Here is an 18,792-nt window from a genome sequence, read left to right as displayed (position 1 = left end):
CGCCGGGCCCTCACACTTCAATCAAGGATGTTTTCATGCAGAAACATTGGGAACATTTAGCTTTGGTTCTTTAGGTTTCATTCTCAGAAGTGCAAGAAATGGGTCAATGGATGTGGTTACCAGTTTCTTAAACCTCGCTTGAATTTAAAGCTCCTCTCTCCTTCAGTGAGGGGTACTGCGGGAGGGGTCGCCGGGTGGGGCCTTCGCTTCACGTTTGATTCTATTGACTTGCTCATTTATTCATTCATTCACTCATTCATTCTACACTCACAGCCGCCTTACAGGGAACCATCATTGGCTCCTGCTTTTGGGGAGACCAGAGCAGGAGGGGGGGCCAGGAGGCAAGGGTGAAGCCAGGGCCTGGCCTTGCACTGTCCTGTGTGTGGGTGGCGGGGGTCCTGGGCCGTGGGAGTGGGCTCCTGTGGGACCCCCGGTGGACAGGGTGCCGTCGGGGTAGTTGTGGGGCCCTGAGGGTCTGTGGTACATCCTGGTGGAAAGGGGCGGGGGTCCAGCCCCTTCTGGGCCTTGGGGATGGCCTGCAGTTCACCCCGTGGGCAGCAGGGGGCGGTGTCCCAACGTGGACTGCTGGGTTCCCGCAGACCAGGCAGGGCTCTGGTCTGGGTGTTAACTGCTCTGGATCAAAGCTGGAGCAGAGAGGTGCTGGTGACGTGGGTTCCCTGCACTTCCCTTACCTAAATCAGAGCTGGAGGTGACATGGAAAATCGTTTCATATCTGACGCTGGTGTGGTTTCCTGCCTAACCTTCAGGCATTATGGACCGAGGAACCTGAAATCACATCAGCCGTGGGGTGCATGCTGCTTCCCCGGGAAGTCCGCCCCGGCCTGCTAGTACAGAAAGGCAGGGAGCGTTCCGGTTGCAGAATAAATTTCTAAAACCGAAATCGTCCCCTTATATGTATCCCAAATGTTAACATCGTGGAAAATGAATATTTTACACATAGATAATTCATAATAAATTGCCGGGAAAATGGTGTCCTTTTCAGTCTGTTGAAGGGACCCGTTTCCCCAAAGTCTGGCAGGAGCAGCGGGCTCCGGCCCTCGTGTCCTCGTCCTCGTTCCCACGAGGCTCCTGCCGCTCTTCCTGCCCCGACTCACCCTCCCTCCACGTCCTCTCTGCCCCGGGTTTTTCCTTTTCCCATTGCTCTCTCCTCCCTCTGCCCCGCTTTTTTTGTTCTATTTTTTTTTAAGTAATTCCCTGTTTCTTTTTTTAAATTGAAGCGTCATCAGTTGCTCTGGTGTGCCTCTGCCCTGCGCGCACATCCCTGCGTTCATTACCGCGTGAGGCTGGTTTCTTTTCTCTAGGCAGCGCTTCTCAAATGAGATCCTTTTTCCCTCTTAGATTTAAACTTTAAAGAAACTTATTTATTTACTTTTTGGCCTCTGACTCAGAACTTGTTTCACGAGCACCAGTGAAGTCGCTGCTCACCCCAGTGTGGATCAGTCGTGGCCGAACGCCCATGAGAGAAAGTTTCCTGTGGTCAAAAGAGGAGGCTTCCCACCTCTGCTCTGTCCCTGTGTTAGAAACCCCGCCAGGCTCCTTTCCTGTGAAGTGTCGCAGACTGAGAATGTGTCCAACACTTCACGGCAGGTGTCCGGGCGGGGCTGCTTTGTTAGTACACTGCAGTATCTCTCCCTGGCTTTCCGCGGCTTAAAGAAACTTACTAACTTCATTCATTTGCTTTCTGATTTTCTGGCTATATTTGCCTCACAGGAGTGATTGCGTGTGTTCGGCTTCAATTGCCTTTCCCTGATGCTCCTGCAAGTACATTCATGAGCTAAACCATCTAGGAAGTTTACAGGGTTTTCCAGTTCTTCCCCACTTGATAACGGCTGATTTACCCCTCCCCATTTTATTGCATTCATTGCTCCCTTCATCCCAGCAAGCTCTCAGGTTTAACTTTAAATACCTACAGGAATAACCAAGAACTTTCCAGTTGAAAACGCAGGAGAAAATCTTTATAACCTTGGGTTTGGTAAAAATTTCTTAGGTGGGATGTCAAAATTACAAACCACAGAAGGAAAAACCAATAAAAAAAACTTCTCTGTGAAAGATGCTGTTAAGAAAAGGAAAAAGCAAGCCACAAACTGGGGGAAAAAATCCTTGCAAATCATGTATTTGAAAAAGGCTTGTATTCAGAATACATAACTAAGTCCCCAAACTCAACAACAAGAAAGCAAACCATGCGATTGAAAAATGGGCAGAAGGTGCTTCGCTAAAGAATGAACATAGATGGCAAGTAAGTACATGAAAAGATGCTCAACTTCATGAGCAAAATTAGGGAAATGCAAATTACAGCCACAAGGACACACTGCCGTCAGAACGGCTAAAAGCAAGCACGCAGAAGACGCCGACGACACCAGGTGCGGGCGGGAGCGTGGGGCCGCTGGAACCCTCCTTCACTTCTGGCGGGGATCACGACAGCACAGACCCTTCCGAAGACTGTGTGGCGTTGCCTTGTAAGATGTCAAACACGCATTTACAACAAAACACAGTCATCCTGCTCCTAGAGAAACACTCAAGAGAAGTAAGGAGTCATGCTCACTTAACCTGTCCGTGATCAGCTAGAGTGGTCTTTTTTTCTTAACTTTTATAATTAAAAAAAATTTTATTGAAGTACAGTCAGTTACAGCGTGTCAAGTTCTCATCTCAGCACCGTGTCGCACATGCACACAGGTGTATTCTTCTTGTGTTCTTCCTCATCGTGGGGCACCAGGTTAGAGTGGTCTTATTCATCGCTGCCCAAAGCAAGGGTCAGCCCAGATGCCCTCCAGCTGGCGAGCGGACGAGCCGACTGCGCCGTCCGTAGGGTGGACTGTGACTTGGCGGGAGGGGGCAGGCTAGAGCCACCAACGCCGTGGATGGAGCCCAAGCAGTCGCCCGAGTGAGGGGCGCCGGGTGAAAGGCGCTGTGATTCTGTTCACACGACGCTCAGGAGAAGGTAACTCAGAGGAGCCAAGACGGACCAGCGGTGCCACGGCCTGGGTGCGGGGGGGAGGCCGTGGGGAATGCCGGCGGGAGGGGACTTCTGGGCGCCGAGGTGCCGGTGTTTTGGTTGTGGTGACTCTGCAGGACAGCAGACGCCCACCCCTCGCGCCCCGCTTCTCCCCAGAGGGCCCTTCGGGCTTCTCGCAGGCGGGCTTCTGTTTGTCATCAGCATCAGGGTTAGTTCTATTTGTGGGAAGTCTCCTTCAGCGCCCTGCATTTTCTCTGCCCCCACCCCCCACTTCTTTTAATTTAAGAGACATTGTCTCAGGTACGTGCTGGTCTTTGGAGGTCCATCCATATTACAGGGTGAGGCAAGTAGCAAGGGACCAGAGGGGTCCCTGAGGAGGCCTTGCTGAGGGACAGGCTCCCTGGACAGCAGGGGTGATGGGCTGGCTCGTGGAGGGACCCCCATGTACCAGGGTCTGGGGCCTTTCTCATGGGCCGTCAGCTCCCTCAGCCTCCTGCCTCGGGGTGCAAGCCTCACACAGTGTTCTGGGGGCAGGGTCTGTGCGCCTCACAGCTCAGGGTAAGAACCCTGCCGGACGCCCACGTCAGGCCAGCTTGTCACTCCCTCACCCACATTCAGGGGCCTGGAGGCCAGACCCTCCGTGGCTGGTGCACCCTGGAAAGGCACCCCGTCCCCTGCTGCGTGGGCCAGTGCGGGGTCTGCAGTTGGACAGAACAAACCTCCACTTTCAAGGGGTTGGGCTCCAATTCCTACGTCTGTGATCACCCCACCTCGGCCCCTGACAGCCCCCTGACCTTAAGCAGGGGCAAGGCTCTGCCGCTTTGCCCAGCCACCCGTGGCCCCCACAGGACTCCGCCGTCTCCCTTTGGAGATCTCGTCGGCTGGCTTTGAGCTTGGGGGTGTAGGCTGAAAAACTCTTCTGTTGTTTCAGCGGGGTTGTTGGATAGAGCGGCCGTCCTGCCCTTGTCTGAAGAGGGATCCCAGCCCGCACCCGATCAGAGCTTCAGGGTGAAGTCTCTGGAGCAGGGTTGTTCTGGGTAAGGTCAGGAACATTTTCCAGACTTTTGACACGTCCCCCCTTCCCCGCCGTCTTCCTCGGTCCCGGTGCTGAAGGTGCCACTCCTTGTCTTTGCAGCTGCTCGGGGAACAGGCCGTTTAGCCGTGGTTGAGGGCAGGGCTGCTGCACCCTGGGCAGAAAGGGGGGGCACAGCAGGACGTGGCAGGACCCCCGGGGGGGCCCTGTGGAGCTGGGCTGAGCAGCTCTTCTCACTGGGGCGGTGGGTGGGCGTGAGTCCGCTGTCCTGGGTGGGGAGCCCCCTGACGGAGGGGGTCCTGGGCCAGGAGGGCGGCTCCAGCTGGGCCCGGCCTGGATGCTCGGCCCCTGCCTCCAGGCGGGGACAGCTACCGCGGCTCCTGGGCCTCGGGACCGGGCCAGCAGCCCGCAGGCCAGGGGATGAGGGGCGCTCTGCCGAGGACAGCCCCTCCTCACCTGAGGGGCTGTGCTGTGGCAGGTGCCCTGAGGGCAAGGACACTTCACTGGGATGAAATCCGTGGTTTTCCTTTAGCGACGCCCTTGTGCGCCGGGCGTGTGTCCTGCAGCTGCCTCTTCCTGAATGGCGTTCTCTCTGCTTCTGTTTCACGGGGTCAGGCAGTACTAATGCTTCCAAGAAAGATGGCTGCTCTTTCCCAGAAACCGAGTGTTTAAAGTCAAGCATTTGTTTTCCTCTGTGGCCTGGCCTTTCTGAACCATCTCAGACACACAAGCCTCTCGGACCACTTATCGGGGAACCGCTTTTGAGCTGCCCGGAGGGTCTGAAATTCTTTCCCGGCCCCCCCAGGCGACCTCAGGGCACCTGGAGACGGCAGTGCGGCTCTCGGGAGCTGGCTGGGCTCCTTGGGGGTCTCCGGTGGGCTGCTCTCTTGTGGGGGAGGGCTGCAGAGGAATAGAGGAGGGGTGGGCGGCGGCTCCAGGCTGCCTCCCTGGGCAGGTGACTCCCTAGGGCGGCACGTGGCTGGTTCTCAGGAGCACGGTTCAAGAGTGGCACGTGGGGGTCAAGGCCCCGCCAGACACAGCCAGTGTCCGATACGGCCGAGACCCATTGACAGGAGGCCCTCTCAGTTTCGGTGGTGAACTCGCAAGACGATCACACCAAAATGCAGAGCAGACCGAGCTCCCACTCCTGGAGAAAACGTCCTTCCCACAGCCTCTGCTGGGCACGGCGGCCGGGCCGAGGCCCTGGGCACTGATGTGGGTCAAGGGCACCGGGCTGGTCGGTGACCTCTGGCTTCTGGCTCAGTGTGAAACTCTAGCTGATCAGGTTGTCTGGAGTTCAGGGCCTTGATCTGAAGGAAACAAAAAGTCCTAGTTGCTCAGGGCAGTGACCCTGGGGCAGAAATGAGGCTGGGGGCCCATAGCAGGGGAGGCAGAACCTTGGAGGGACCACGGGCTGCTCTGAAGAGGAGTGTCAGTGAGGGGTGGCCGGGCCCTGGTGTGGGTACCCGGGAGGCACTGTGGTCTGGAACCACCCAGCTCAGGGTCTGGCGTCTGGGTTCCCCTCCAGCAGGGCTCGACCTGACTTCCTTTGAGTGGACCCCATCACAGCCAGCCGAGTCAGGTTAAAGAGGGGTCAGCTCCGCCTGGCCACCTACACCGCCAGCCCCGGTTCTGGGCCTCCCTGGGAACTCAGTCCATCCTTGTGAGCTCAGAAGATGCTCTGGGGCCCGAGTGCTGCCGGGGGCGCAGCCTCACAGGGGCCAGCGTGGGGTAGCGGTGGGACAGTAGACGCTCTGTCAAGGCGAGTCGTGCTGGCCTCCAGTGCAGCCGGACCCGGGGTGAGCCTGGGCACACTGAGCTCCGGGAGTAAGGATGGCTGCCTGGCTCACCGCTGCTGCTGCTGCCTGGGACCGCGGACAGAGGGCGCCGCCTGGGTCTGCTCCCCCTACTCGCTGTGAAACGGGAGGGGCGGCCGCCTCCCCCTCCCCCTCCCCCACACCGTCTTCTCCTAGTCGCACCTCCCCTGCCGTTTTGTGCATTTGTGTGGCATGTGCTTCTTCAAGCTGGCGCTGGCGTCTGGTGTTTAAATAGGCCTGCCTCCCAAAGTGGTCCTGGGAAACTGCCGAGTCCCTGGGAAACAGATGGGGAAGGAAGGCGTGGGGGCTCAGTGCAAGGGGTCCATGTGCTCCTGCCAGGACCCGTGGAGACGCGTCCGGTGCCCCCCAGGGCTGAGGGGGGTGGCTCCGTCTCTCCCACCCCTCAGGCTGGCTCAGCCCTGGTGTCACGAGACGGTTGTCCCTTGGCCTCAGGTGCTGGGGGTCAGCTCCACAGCCTGGTTTTCAGTGCGCACCCCACTCCGACAGAGGGCGAGGGGCAGCCGGAACCACCTGCTAGCCCCCCGGGACTGGAGAATGTGCTGCTGACACTGCATCCTTTTGTTCCCGGGAGACAGAGAGGCCCTGGCCTCTAAAATCTCAAGGAGCAGGTAGGTAAGGGGCCTGGTGCAGGCACACCGTCAATCTTAGGGCCCCTGGTTTTAGGGGTGTTTTAGGGAGGAGGGAGGGGCCTGATGCAGTCAGGCAGGCTTGGGGGCTCTGCCTCTTGCCTCTGGCTTTCTGGAGCTGCCCAGGTCCTGCTCCTGCTGCAGCCGAGTGGCTGGTTCTGGGGAGGGGTCTCCCCCAGCACACTCCCGCCCCTCCCGTTCTCTGTCTCCACCCGGCTTCCCTGCAAGGGGGCAGCGTGCATCTCTGGGGGGAGGGGCTGGTGCTGCAGTGGAAGGGTTGTCTGGACCCAGGGGCTCACAGGCCCATCCCTGCCCCTCCTGCTGGACTGGTGGGTGTGGGCGTGTCCGGCAGCCCTGTTGCCCCGACGTCCTCAGATCTGGTGAGTTCTAGTCCAGCTAAAGAGGCAACATCTTCATTGGTGGCTTTGCATGGAGTGCGGGCGTTAATTATTTAGCATCACTGCTTTACCTCACGTGGGGTCTGTTACAGTGGGAACTAAGTGAGTTATACAGCGCAGAAAAGCCGTTGGTTTCATCTGATGGCTAAAACTCAAACTAAGGACCGCCTTTGGTGTTTGTCTGCTTTGGGGGAAACAGTTACCCGGGTGGAGTCAATACTGCACGTCGATTTCCCTGCCTTCACACTGCTGGTTTCAGTTTGGAGTTGCTCTGTTCTCAGGATGCTGCCAAATATTTGCAGAAGCACAGGAGGCACATCTGAGGGGATTAGGTAACGGTTCGCATTTGGCGGACGCCAAGTCCTTAAAAACCAGACAGCGTAAGTGTTCAACCTAGACTGAGAAAGGATCACAATGACTTGTTTTAGGTGACTGTGGGCGGTGGGGAGCCCCTGGGGGTGGCTGTGGGGAGGGGGGAGCGTGCACCCCAGGAAAGCTCCCGAGTGCTGTGGGCTATTGGAGAAGGCGCAGGGGCTCAGACCCTGTCTGCTCCCTTTGGCTCCTGGGTTGTTTCCTTGGGACAGACAAGGGTGAGGCCCGGGGCCCCAGACACGCTGGGGGTGCAGGCTCAGGGTGCAGGCTGGGGTGCAGACTGGGGCGCCCCCAGAACTGAAGAGTGTTTGAGGTTTTCCGTTTTCTGTTCAGGCCCCTGATGAGCATCTCCAGCAGCCGTGCTCCGGGTGCTGGGAACCGGCACCACACAGTGTCTGCACCAGCCACCCGCCCTGCCCCCGCCCCGCCCCGGCCCTGGGGACCCCTTCCTGGGGCTCAGGCGCTGTCGTCGCTACTCCTTGGGGACTTTGGAGGAGCAGTGCTGCTGTAAACAACCAGAACCTGCTCTTCAGTGTGAAGTCGTAGGCGGTCCTGGGCGAGAGAAGAGGGCGGCCCCTCCCACCAGCACCGTGACCTTGTTCCCAGCATCTGCGCTCTTGCCCTGTTTACCGCCACTTCCGGCAAGCAACCAGCTGTCGTGTAGTAACGCATGATGACGCGGAATAGGAGGAGGAGTGCATGCGTGCTTGTGTATGACTGAAGTGTCGTGCCGCACGCCAGACGCTGACACACGGTGCACACTGACTGAACTTCAATAAAAAAGAAACTGAAGGAACAGCCAGTCCATGTCTGGGGTGATGCACATCAGGTCTGAACCGGGGAGAGTCTGGGGGGCGGTGGCGCTGTGGTCACGGCCTGGTGCCCGCTGCCCTGGGAGGAGCTGCAGGCAGCCTCCCCGCCGCCCAGTGCTTGGTGACAGAGGGTAAGTTGTGCTGGGCTTTCCCACCTGCTCTAGGCCTGGGGTCCCTGGCAGGCTGGGGAGGTTGCCACTTCCAGTTCACACTCACCTCCCACCGAGGCCCACCCTGCACGCACGACCCCGGCCTCAGTCACCCCTCTGAGCTCCAGCCACCTAGGGCTTCTCCTGTTCGGTGGACCCACGTGCTGGCTGAAATGGTCTGTCCCCTCCCTGGGGAGGCCTGCCCCTGCCTGGGCAGCCCATCCCTCCACCCCCTCACAGGGTGTTCATCATTGTCACCTTCCCAGATCCTGACGCAGGATGGGTCTGTCTGTGCCCAGTGTCTGGCCCAGAGTATCCATCGCCCAGTAGACACATGGTGGTGGAGCGGGGTGTCTGCTCTGGGGGTGGTGCAGCTGGTCGGCTCTGGGCGCCACCCTGAAGACATCAGGCTGCCATCGTGGGTGGGGCCCAGGACACAGAGGCCTCGGGAGCCAGCCCAGCAGGGGCTCTTGGGCCAGCGAGGCCTGGGAGCGCTGGTCTAGTGCAGACACAGCAGGAGAAGCCCCTTGGCTGACTTCCCGTGTGCAGTGTGGCGAAGTCATGACAGGTTCCCAGAGTCAGAGCTGGGAGCTTCGGGTAGCTTGGCCAAGGCTCATAAACCCATTCAGACTCTGGAATCACCCGGGGTGGTGTGTGTGTGCAGGAAACTAACATTTCCTTGAGTTTAGAACCTCAGCTCTCGGTCCTCTTTGCACGTGAGAATTTAGGGTCAACAGCCAGAGAAGGAGAGGTGGGGGGGAGCTGCAATCAAGTGCATGGGGGTGGCTCTGCCTTCCCCTCTGCCCTTGGCTGCCATCCTCGCCACAGTGACTGCACACGGCCCCTCCCATCACCATGGTGGCCGTTTGCACGTGGCCCCTCCCATCACACTCGCTCATATCATTCTTCATCTCGCATCTACTGTTAACATTGAAAATACACGTATCCTCTGGCTCAGTAATGTCACCGAGTGTCTACCTCATACAACAGAAACACGTGAATCCAGAAGGGCTCCTGCTCCAGGATTCTGACTGGTGCCTGTTCACAGAGTCAAAGCCCCAGGAGCACCTCGAGTGCCTGGGCAGAGGGGGCACAGACCAGAGGATCAGCCAACTAGTACCAAATACTGAGTGAGGCTGAGCAGGGCGTCTTGGAGACCTTGGGAGAGAAGAGCAAGCCTCAGAGAAAGGTGCACATCGTGTTCTTATTTTTGCAGAGCAAACAAGGCAACCCCCTTCCAAGTGAACGTTTGCCTAAGTAGCTGTCAGCTGCGTGTTTACGCCTGTGATTGAAGAGGAAGCACAGACACTCCTGCATGATGCCTTCCACACGGCGACCTGGGGGCAGGCAGGGGAGCTGCTGGGGCGGGGCGTGCATGATGCGGTCAGCAGGGAGGGAGTGAGACGGGGCAGGGCGGGAAGGAAGACACTGGGCTTTGAAGGAGAGTTCGAATAGTGCCTGCGCACACAGGCAGTGTTGTTAAAGCCTGCGCCTGTGGATACCTGTATAAAGACACGCAAAACCTCACGTGGCCGTTAGACTTCATGTCTGGATCGACTTGGGGTGAGGTCGGGGCCTGAGGACAGGCTGGCCCCGTCTCTCCCTCTGGGTCTCCGAGCTGCTTCTCTGGGCTGTTGGCAGCGGCCAAGGAGTCCCATCGGGTCGTGGTGTCCGGCTCTGTGAGCTTGGGAGGGAGGGAGCCGCGCTGAGTGTGCCAGCCTTCTTCCAGACGCGGGAGGCAGCAGGGAGCGGAATCCCGCGCTGGACCCCGTCCAGGCTTCCCCGGGGCGCGGCAGGCACTGCTCTCAGGAGAACGGGGAGGAAGAGAGAGACATGGAGACAGAAAGTTGGCTCCTGTCCCCGGATGCTTAAATGAAAACTTATGAAATAATAAGCTACACGACATAAAACAAAACATCCCCGTTTACTAGTAATTAAATGCTTAAAAATTTAAATTATCCACATCTTATGTTTGTCAAATTGCTGGTAGCCTTAAGGCTATAAAAACATGCGTTTCTCGCGTTTCCCAGATGCTTCACGGCTTCGCTGTGTTCAATCTCAAGTTGTCAGTTAAACCCCTCACAACTGAACAGCACAGCCAAAGCGAACATTCACGCCAGCGTGACGCACCACTGACGTCAGGACTCCCATTACTAAGGAAGTCAATCTCCTTCTTCCAGAATGAAGACATAAAGACCATGTTTTTGCTAGAAAAGTGATGTGTGGAGGTGGCCTCCAGATTCTGCCAGACACCCTTGGAGAAACATATCTGGGTGTGTTTATCGCAACACATGGTCTCTGAATTGAATGCCAGCTGCGGCTGCTCTGCTAAGTGCTGCACACCACACCCCGCCCCGGAGCTGAGTCAGGTGTCACCTCTGGAGCAGGCTGGGTGTGTCAGTGCGGAACCAGCCCAGGTGCCCACAGGACAGGAGGGTGCAAAGGATCAGCGACCCGAGAAAAACCACCAGCGGGGCTTTGCTGTCACCCAGCAGCCTGTGACTGGTCAGAGTCCTAACGGCCTTCACCTTCTCAGGTGGTCCAGGCCACGCATCTGCTGGTCTTAGCCAGGCTGGGCAGAGGGTGACTTCCGGAGCCTGGTAAGTGCTGTCAATGCTCCTTTTTTGGAACAGGGAAGAAGAGGGCCAGGGAATGGCTGGCTTAGACCAGGAAAGCATTTTCTCATTAGCACAAGAAAACAAAAGGTGTTTTTCGGGATTATGTCTCTGGGACGCCTCCCTCTTGCCTAAAGCTTTGAGTTTCCTGGAGACAAATGAAGAATCAAGTGTGGCTGAGACAGGCAGTGCTTTGGTGCTGCTGCTGTGGAACAAGTTACCCCGGAAGGTAGCAGTCATTTTATTGTGCTTACGGATTCAGAAGTTCAGGACTTTGGACAGCGACTGGGGGGGGTTGCGTGCTGGTTTGACTCTACCCTCAATGTCTGGACTTCAGCTGAGAAGACTGGGAGGCTGGGGGTGATTGCAGAGCTGGGCGCTGGGGTCTTCTGGAGGCTTGGTCACTCATGTGTCTCAATGACCAGAAACCTGGGACAGCGAATGGGGTGTCTACAAATGGCCTGTCCAGGTGGCCTGGCTTCCGTGCTGCAGGGCAGCCTGGGGCAGTGCAAGGCCAGGCACGAGTGCTCCGTGAGCCAGCAGAAGCAGCGTCTCTCGTGACCCAGCCTTGGAGGCCACCTGCTTCACTTCTGCCTTTCATGACTTCACACACCTCCACTCTGGAAGCGCGCAGGGAGGGGCTCCTGGGAAACGGGGCTCCATCCCTGCAGATGGTGCCACCCACTGGGGGGGCTGTTCTCAAGTTCTCTCTTGCCAGCGTCAACATTTTCTCCTCTGGAGCCTAGAGGTTTTACGCAGGTGATACACTGTTGAGGGGTTTATAGAAGCTGTGGACCCCGGTGTCAGACACCAGGTATCAGGGTGTGCAGGCCAAGAGTCCTGTATGAGGATGAGAACGTCCACAGCGTGGACCACAGGAAACAAGGCCAATACGTGCCGGCTGGTCCCCAACAGCCTGCAGGGTTCTTTTCACCTGGGTCCCCTGATGGAGGGAGCTTGGCCTGGAGAACAGGAGGAGAGACTAGGGAGTCACACGGCAGAGCTGGAGGTGAGTCGAAGTGACTGGGCGCTGACCCAGCCAGGCTGCCCAGATGTCAGAGCAAATGCAGGGGCTGAGTACCGGCTGCACGTCAGCTCTGCGAACAGCCAGGGAGGTGGTGCTCAGGAAAACCGCGACGACCACGATTAAACACCAGAGTCCTGAGGAGCAGCTGGGGCTGAGTGTGTGTTGGCCCCACCGGGGGCTCTGCCTCCCCACCCGCCCCCACCCCACCCCCCAGCAGCCCATCCTGTCCGCTGGCTGGCTGGGACCTGTGGTGTCACAAAGGATGGTTCTGCCCTTGGGGTTGGCCAGGCTGAGAAGTGCTGATGCCCGCAAGCCCGAGATGGCGTCTGGGTCTGGTTAATGGCTTGACTGTCCCCACTGTGGAGGTCGAGTCCCCTCCCCTGCCTGCGACAGCCCCGCACACCTGTGGGCGTCCAGATTGTGTGTGTGTGTGTGTGTGTGTGTGTTTGTGTGTGTGTCTCTGTGTATGTGTGTCTGTGTGGGTGTGGGTGTATGTGTGTGTGTGGGTGTGGGTGTATGTGTGTGTATGTGTGTCTGTGTGGGGGTGGGTGTATGTGTGTGAGTGTATGTGTGTGGGTGTGGGTGTATGTGTGTGGGGGTGTGTGTGTGTGAGTGTATGTGTGTATGTGTGGGGGTGTGTGTGGGGGTGGGTGTATGTGTGTGTGTGTGTGTGTGTGTGTGTGTGTGTGCGTGTCTGTGTGTGTGGGTGTGGGTGTGTGTGTGTGTGGGTGTATGTGTGTGTGTGTCGGGGTGTGTGTGTGTGTGCACGTGCGCCGGAATGCTGAGAACCCGTGCTGATGCCTGCGGGTCTGGGCAGCAGTGCTCTTGGTGGCTGATTCACCAGGGAGGGTCAGATGGGACCTGGCGTCCCAGTGCCCGCTGGCTTCACAGGGATCCGGCAGCCAAAGCTAAATATGACTTAGGTCCCCAGGCCTGCTGCAAGCCGTCCTGTGCCATCAGGCCACAGCAGGATGGAGACCCACACAGTCGTGAGAGCTGCACCAGGACAGAACGTGGGGATCTATGTTGGCTGTCACCGGGGGGCCTCTGACTACCGTGAGCTCTGGGCAGGACGCACGAGTGTGACGTCTGGAGAGCTAGGAGTTCAGACCGCCGCTGTCCTTGGACAAAGGAGCTGTGCTTTACAAACTTGGCCTTCTCGCTGATGCGCGTTACCCAAGCTCATAAATCCAGCTCATCAGAGAAAAGGCCAAGGAGGAAAAGGCCATCCCAGTCATTTGTCGGCTCGGCTCGCGCACCACATGCTTGACTTGCTGTAAATCTTCCACTTAACGACCGCTGCCAGGAGCTCTCTGCCCAGACCCACTGTGCAGGGACACACCTGGGGGACCCAGGTGACAGGGACGCTGCACCGGGACAGGCAACTGCAGACCAGGTGGCTGCCCATAAGGCCGCGGGAGAGCAGTTTCCAATAAGAGAGCAAGAAAAACCATCATACTCCGTGTGCTTATTTCTGCCCATACTTCTTTTTAGGCAAAGTGTATGTTCAAATTTTGTCATGAGAGAAAGCTGGGTTGTTAGATTTCGTATGGTTTAGACAGTCATTTGTATATTCTGGCTGTAAGCCCTTTATCAGATATGTGATTGATTGATTGATTTTGATGTCTCTCTTTTTTATTGACGTCTAGTCAGCTGACAACGTTGTGTCCATTTCTGGTGCACAGCATCATGTTTCAGCCATACACGTACACACATATATTCCTTTTAATAGTCTTTTTCATTATAAGTGAATAGATACAGGATTTTAAATATTTCCTATCAGTCTGTGACTTGTCTTTTTGTTCGCCTAATGGTGTCTTTCAAAGAGTAGATATTCTTAATTTTGATGAAGTCTAATTTATCAAGGTTTTCCTCTGGGTCATGCTTTTACTGTACCATTCAAGACTTTTTCACCTGGCCCAAAGAGTTAGATTTTCTCCTATGTTTTCTTTTTAGAATATTATAGTTTTTCATATTACATTCAAGCTGATGTTCTATTATGAATTAATTTTTGTAAAATGTGTAAGGTATAGGCTTGAGGTCATTTTTGTTTTTTGTATATGATGCCCAATTGTTCCAGAAACATTTCTTGAAAAGATATCAATTTCTCTACTGAGGTGTCTTTGCACATTCGGCAAAGCTCAATTGACTGTATCTGTGTGAGTCTATTTCTGGTCTCCCTATTCTGTTTCATTGATCTGTGTGTCTGTCATGTCACCAGTATTACACCGTCTTAACCATTGCAGGTTTAGAGTATGTAAAAATCTAGCAACCTGTCTGTCAGCTTTGTTCTTTTCAAAAATATTTTGTCCATCATGCTTCCTTTGTCTTTCTACATAAATGTTAAAATAAGCATCTGTGTGTCTATAAAAATTCCTGCTGTGAATTTGTTTGGGATTGTGTTAAAGTTATAAATGATTTTGGGGAGAAATAACATCTTAAGTAAATTGAGCATTCCAATCCATGAACATGGTATGTCTTTCCATTTCTTTATGACGTCTTTGACGCCTTATTTCAGCATTTGATAGTTTTTAGCCTGTAGATCTTTCACCTATTTTGTTAGATTTATACTTACATATTCCACTTTTTAGAGCCATGGTAAATGACACTATTTAAAAATTTTGATGTTCTAATTATTCATTGCTAGTATATAGAAAAAGAGTTGATTTTTGTAGGTTGACCGTATATTCTGTGAGGAGCTTCATAACTCATGTGTTGGTTCCAGAACTTTCGTAGATTCCTTCACATATTCTACATAGACAATCATGTTACCTGTGCATAGGGACAGCTCTTTGCTTCCTTTCTATTCTATGCCTTTTTATTTTTCTTTTCTTTTTGCTTTGGCTAGGATCTGGTGTCCAAGGCTGCACTGTGGGAAGAGGGCCACTTTATGGGAGGGGCTTGCCTCTGGGGGATGGCCAGTAGAGAAAGACTGGCCTGGTTCTCTGACCACAGACAGTGGGGTTCTCTTGGCAGCACCTGCTGGGCTTCTGGGACCCCAGCTGCCCCAAGTCTCCCCGGGGAGGGTGAGAGGAAGTAAACCAGGAAATTGGCTGCTGTGCCATCACCCTTTGACTTCTGATCTCCTGCTCCAGCTTTCTGCTGTTGTTTACTTTTTAGGGTTCTCAGAGAGTTGCCTTCTGTTTTCTGCCTGGTGTTATTACCTGCAATCAGCAGGAGAGATGGGTGTGGTGTGCTAGCTTCATTCTAACCAGTTAGAAGCTTCTCATTTTTCATCACTTCTTAAAATTCGCTTATTTACCAACCTTACTTGACCAAATTTCTTTTAAAAAATTGCTTTCAACCAAACGCTGTGGACAAAGTGCGTGCACCTCTGCCCAGTGTCATTGCCTGGGTTCTTTGCCTCCAGCTTTCCCTGAACTTGTGGCCAGAAGCAGGGGGCTTCTTCCTGGAGCAGCCCCACCCAGCCCCACCTGGGGTCAGCAGGGCCTGCCCAGGCTGATCCCTGCCCTGGGGATGCTGTGGCGGGCTGAGACAGGTTTGATGCTCAGCCCATGTCTGTGGCCTGACTTCTTGGTGCGCCGTGGTTTCTGGCTTGTTCAGCCCCCGGACACCATTCCTGTTCACATCCTTTTTCTAATGCTGCCGAATGACTTGGAGTGTCGTGCTAATGGCCTCTTCTGCATGATGGGCGGGCTCGAGATGCTGGTCCCTGGCCTTATTAAGGACAGAGGCGGCTTCCTGACGTCTAACCAGGGTGGAATCAGCCCCAGGAGGTCCAGTCACCCAGTGTCATTGTAAATTCTCTCTCAGTGGTGCTGTCTGCTTGCAGAGGGCAATCCCCTCACTAGGGGGATCTGAGTCACCAGGTGGGCTGCCTGGGAGCCCTGCAGGCCGAGCTGTGGATGGGGGCTCCCCCAGATGCCGGCTGACACAGAGTGGGGCCCACAGTTTGGTCCCGGGCCAGCTGACATCAGGACTGTGGGCCTCTCGTGGCTGCTGAGGTGGGACGTGGCTCAGTGGCCCAGCCCCAGGCTGGCTCCGCCCCTTTCCTCTCTTCCCTCTGACTTGGAGAAGGCGGCTCGGGGCCAGCTGTGAGGTTCCCACAGCGGCTGTGTGTCCTGCGGGCTGGTCTGGGGGTGGTCAGTGTCATGCAGTTCTGGGATGCTGATGAGGAGCCTGCACTCCCATCGCCCCAGATCTGTCCATCATCAGTCTGTCCTGACTGAAGCACTGCTCCCCTCGAGGGGCTGAAGGAACCCCACCAGGGAGCGGTAGGGACGTCCTGATCATTAGGTCCTACGGCCTGGACTGCTTGTTGTGTCAGAACCATGTCGCCATGGGTAGTGTTGCAGGCAGATGCCTGCTCCCGCCCTGGGGATGTGCCGGGTCCTGCCTGCCCCCGGGTCACCTCGGGCAGTGAGGGCCCGCTGGCCTCACACACCTGTGGGTGTTTCTGGCCGCTATCAGTAAACTCACTTCACTGGGGCTGAGCGGCTCTGCTTTCTGAAGGGGATTGCTGCTATCCACAGCGGACCCTGGAGGAGGAGACACCGGTGCAGATTCCTGGGGAAGATAGGGAGGGCTGGCTGGCAGTGATCTAACGATCTAACGATCTAACGGTGCTTGAGAATCCTGTTGGAAAATGGGTCTTAACAGTGATTCAAATGCCATTTCCGCCCAGAAGAGTGAATGAGCAGTCACTGCCCAAGGCTGAGGCCCCCAGGGCTTCCCTGCTGTGGAGGGAGGCTCGTTTATCAAGATAACAGTGAGAGAGCCGATTAGCGATGGCACCTCCACCACCTCTCCCGTTTTTTATCCGACTTCAGCTGAGGTTGCGCTTTTACAGGGCGTTCTTCAGATGCACGAGGTTTGGGGAGCGGCTAGGTGAGAGAAAGGGGACCAGGGACTGGAGACTGGCTCTAACTGCTGCTCTGGGCCGGGCAAAGTCTGAAGCCAGTCCCGGGGGTGAGTGGGGGGCGAACCCAGGGATCTGAAACCCCTCACTGGTCGTGGGGTGTCTTTAAACAGAAGGAGTCTCTCCCCTAGGTCCTTCTGCCTCTCTCGTCACTGACACGCTGTCGAGTAGCCAAGGTCGGTGTGAGTAACGTCGGGCACAGTGTTTTGTCCGTGTTGAAGGGCTTTTCCTCCCTCCAGGCTGCTTGTGGCTGAAGGGAAGTGCTGTTCTTTCTGCACGTGTGGGTTGTGGTCCCCAGTCCTCGCCCCCCGAGCCGGCGAGGGCGGGCTGGCGCTCTCTAGTCTGCACCTCTGCTTCCTTACCTGCGTGGGGGCTGGGGGCCGTGTAAGGTCTCAGGTGCTCTCAGATGCAGCGTGAGTGCAGGCGGTCATTGTGGACCGTCGGGAAACCTCTGCAGGCGGCCCAGCGGCTCCTGGGTGTCAGCGGGAGGACAGGAGGAGCATTATGAGGCGACCCGAAGGTGAAGTTTTGGAGCAAGATTAAAAGTCTGTGGCAAAGAAATACGAAGACAGAAAATCCATCAGGTTGGACTGTGTGGCATCAAGTGCCATCTAAAAAAGACCCAGAGCTTTGGGCCGGAGGGGAGCTGGATGCTGGGAGCTGAGCAGCTGATGCCAGTGCCTCTGGACAGAGCTGTGCTGGCCACCATCTAGGGCCACAGCCTCTGCTCTCTGCAGGTGCCACTGTCCCTGGTGGGATATGTGGTGCTCGGCAGAGCCGGGCACCCTCACTTGCAGTTATAAAGCCGGCGGTTTGTGTCACTGGAACAGACAGCCTCTCTTAGGCCTCCTGCCTGTGGCAGCGAGGAGCCCTCCTCACTGGCCAGCTCTGGGGCAGCCTGGAGGGGGGTGTCCCCAGACCAGCTCTTTTCAGGGTGCGTGTGGGCACAGATGCCGGAGGCCCCAAGACCCCTCTGGGGGCCTGAGAGGTAAAACTACATTCACAATCACACTGAGATGCAGTTTCCCATCCTCATGGTCCTGGTGCTGCCCGGATGGGGAAACGCGGAGCCCTGGCGGGGTCAGGGCAGGGCCCTGGGTGCCGGCGGAGGTCATGTTCTTTGGTGTCACACGCACAGCGACACAGAGCTGACTTCTCAGAACGCCCTCGATGGAGCAGAAGGAAGGTCACCTTTTGCCGTCTCAGCCTTCGAGGACACACCTTGTTGCTGGCCCGAGCAGGGCGTCTGCTGCCATGCTGAGGTCCGAGGTGCGCGCTGAACTAGCGGCCTTTTTTTTTTTTTAATGAAACATCACTTACACTTGAAGGAAGGACCGACGATACTTGGCAAGTGTTTTCCCCAAACGAGCACAGTAAACTTGTCACTTTGAAAAAAACAATGGACAGTATTTGTTGCTAATGGTAAAATTTGGGTTTTTGGGCAGAAAGTAGAGTGTTGGGAACCTGGTGGCTGACACAGTGAGTCTGACGGCTTCCCAGTACTTAACAACTCTTCTAGCGGGATCAGAGGCGGTCTGAGCCAACGTGGCTTCGGGTGTTGGACAATGGGATGTGTCCACACTCGGAAGGTCTGCACAAGTCACTGAACCAGCACTTCTGAATGACAGTGCGTGACGTGAGACGTCAAGAGCAAGAGCGCGGGGGGCCCGGGCGGGCTGCAGGGCGCGCCGGCGGAGCCGGTGCGCGGAGCGCCGGCTGCTGGCGCGGGCGCGGGCGCGGACGCCGCGGCTGAGCTCCAGCGAGCCTGCCTGTCCGGGATGCTGCAGCGTCAGAGGAGAACACTGCAAACGCTGGGAAAGGCTTTTACACACTCCCTCCCCCCCTTCCTTGTGCGAGGTTGCATTTTCTTCAAAACTTACAAACAAAATAGCACAGCGTGAAAGACTGGATGGCAAGCAGGTGTGAGAGGCTGCTTCCATCAGCCACAGTCAAGAGATCAACGACATACGTTGCCCTTCTCACTACATTTTTTGATCTGGAAAATCTAGTATTTTTTTTTTCCATAAAAATGTTATTCATATTAACACACAGGGGGTTTATAATTGTTA

Source organism: Camelus dromedarius, chromosome 8, assembly GCF_036321535.1.
Source record: "Camelus dromedarius isolate mCamDro1 chromosome 8, mCamDro1.pat, whole genome shotgun sequence".
Lineage (NCBI taxonomy): Eukaryota > Metazoa > Chordata > Mammalia > Artiodactyla > Camelidae > Camelus > Camelus dromedarius.
The sequence above is the reverse complement of the archived record's forward strand: the minus strand, read 5'-3'. Positions refer to the sequence as shown.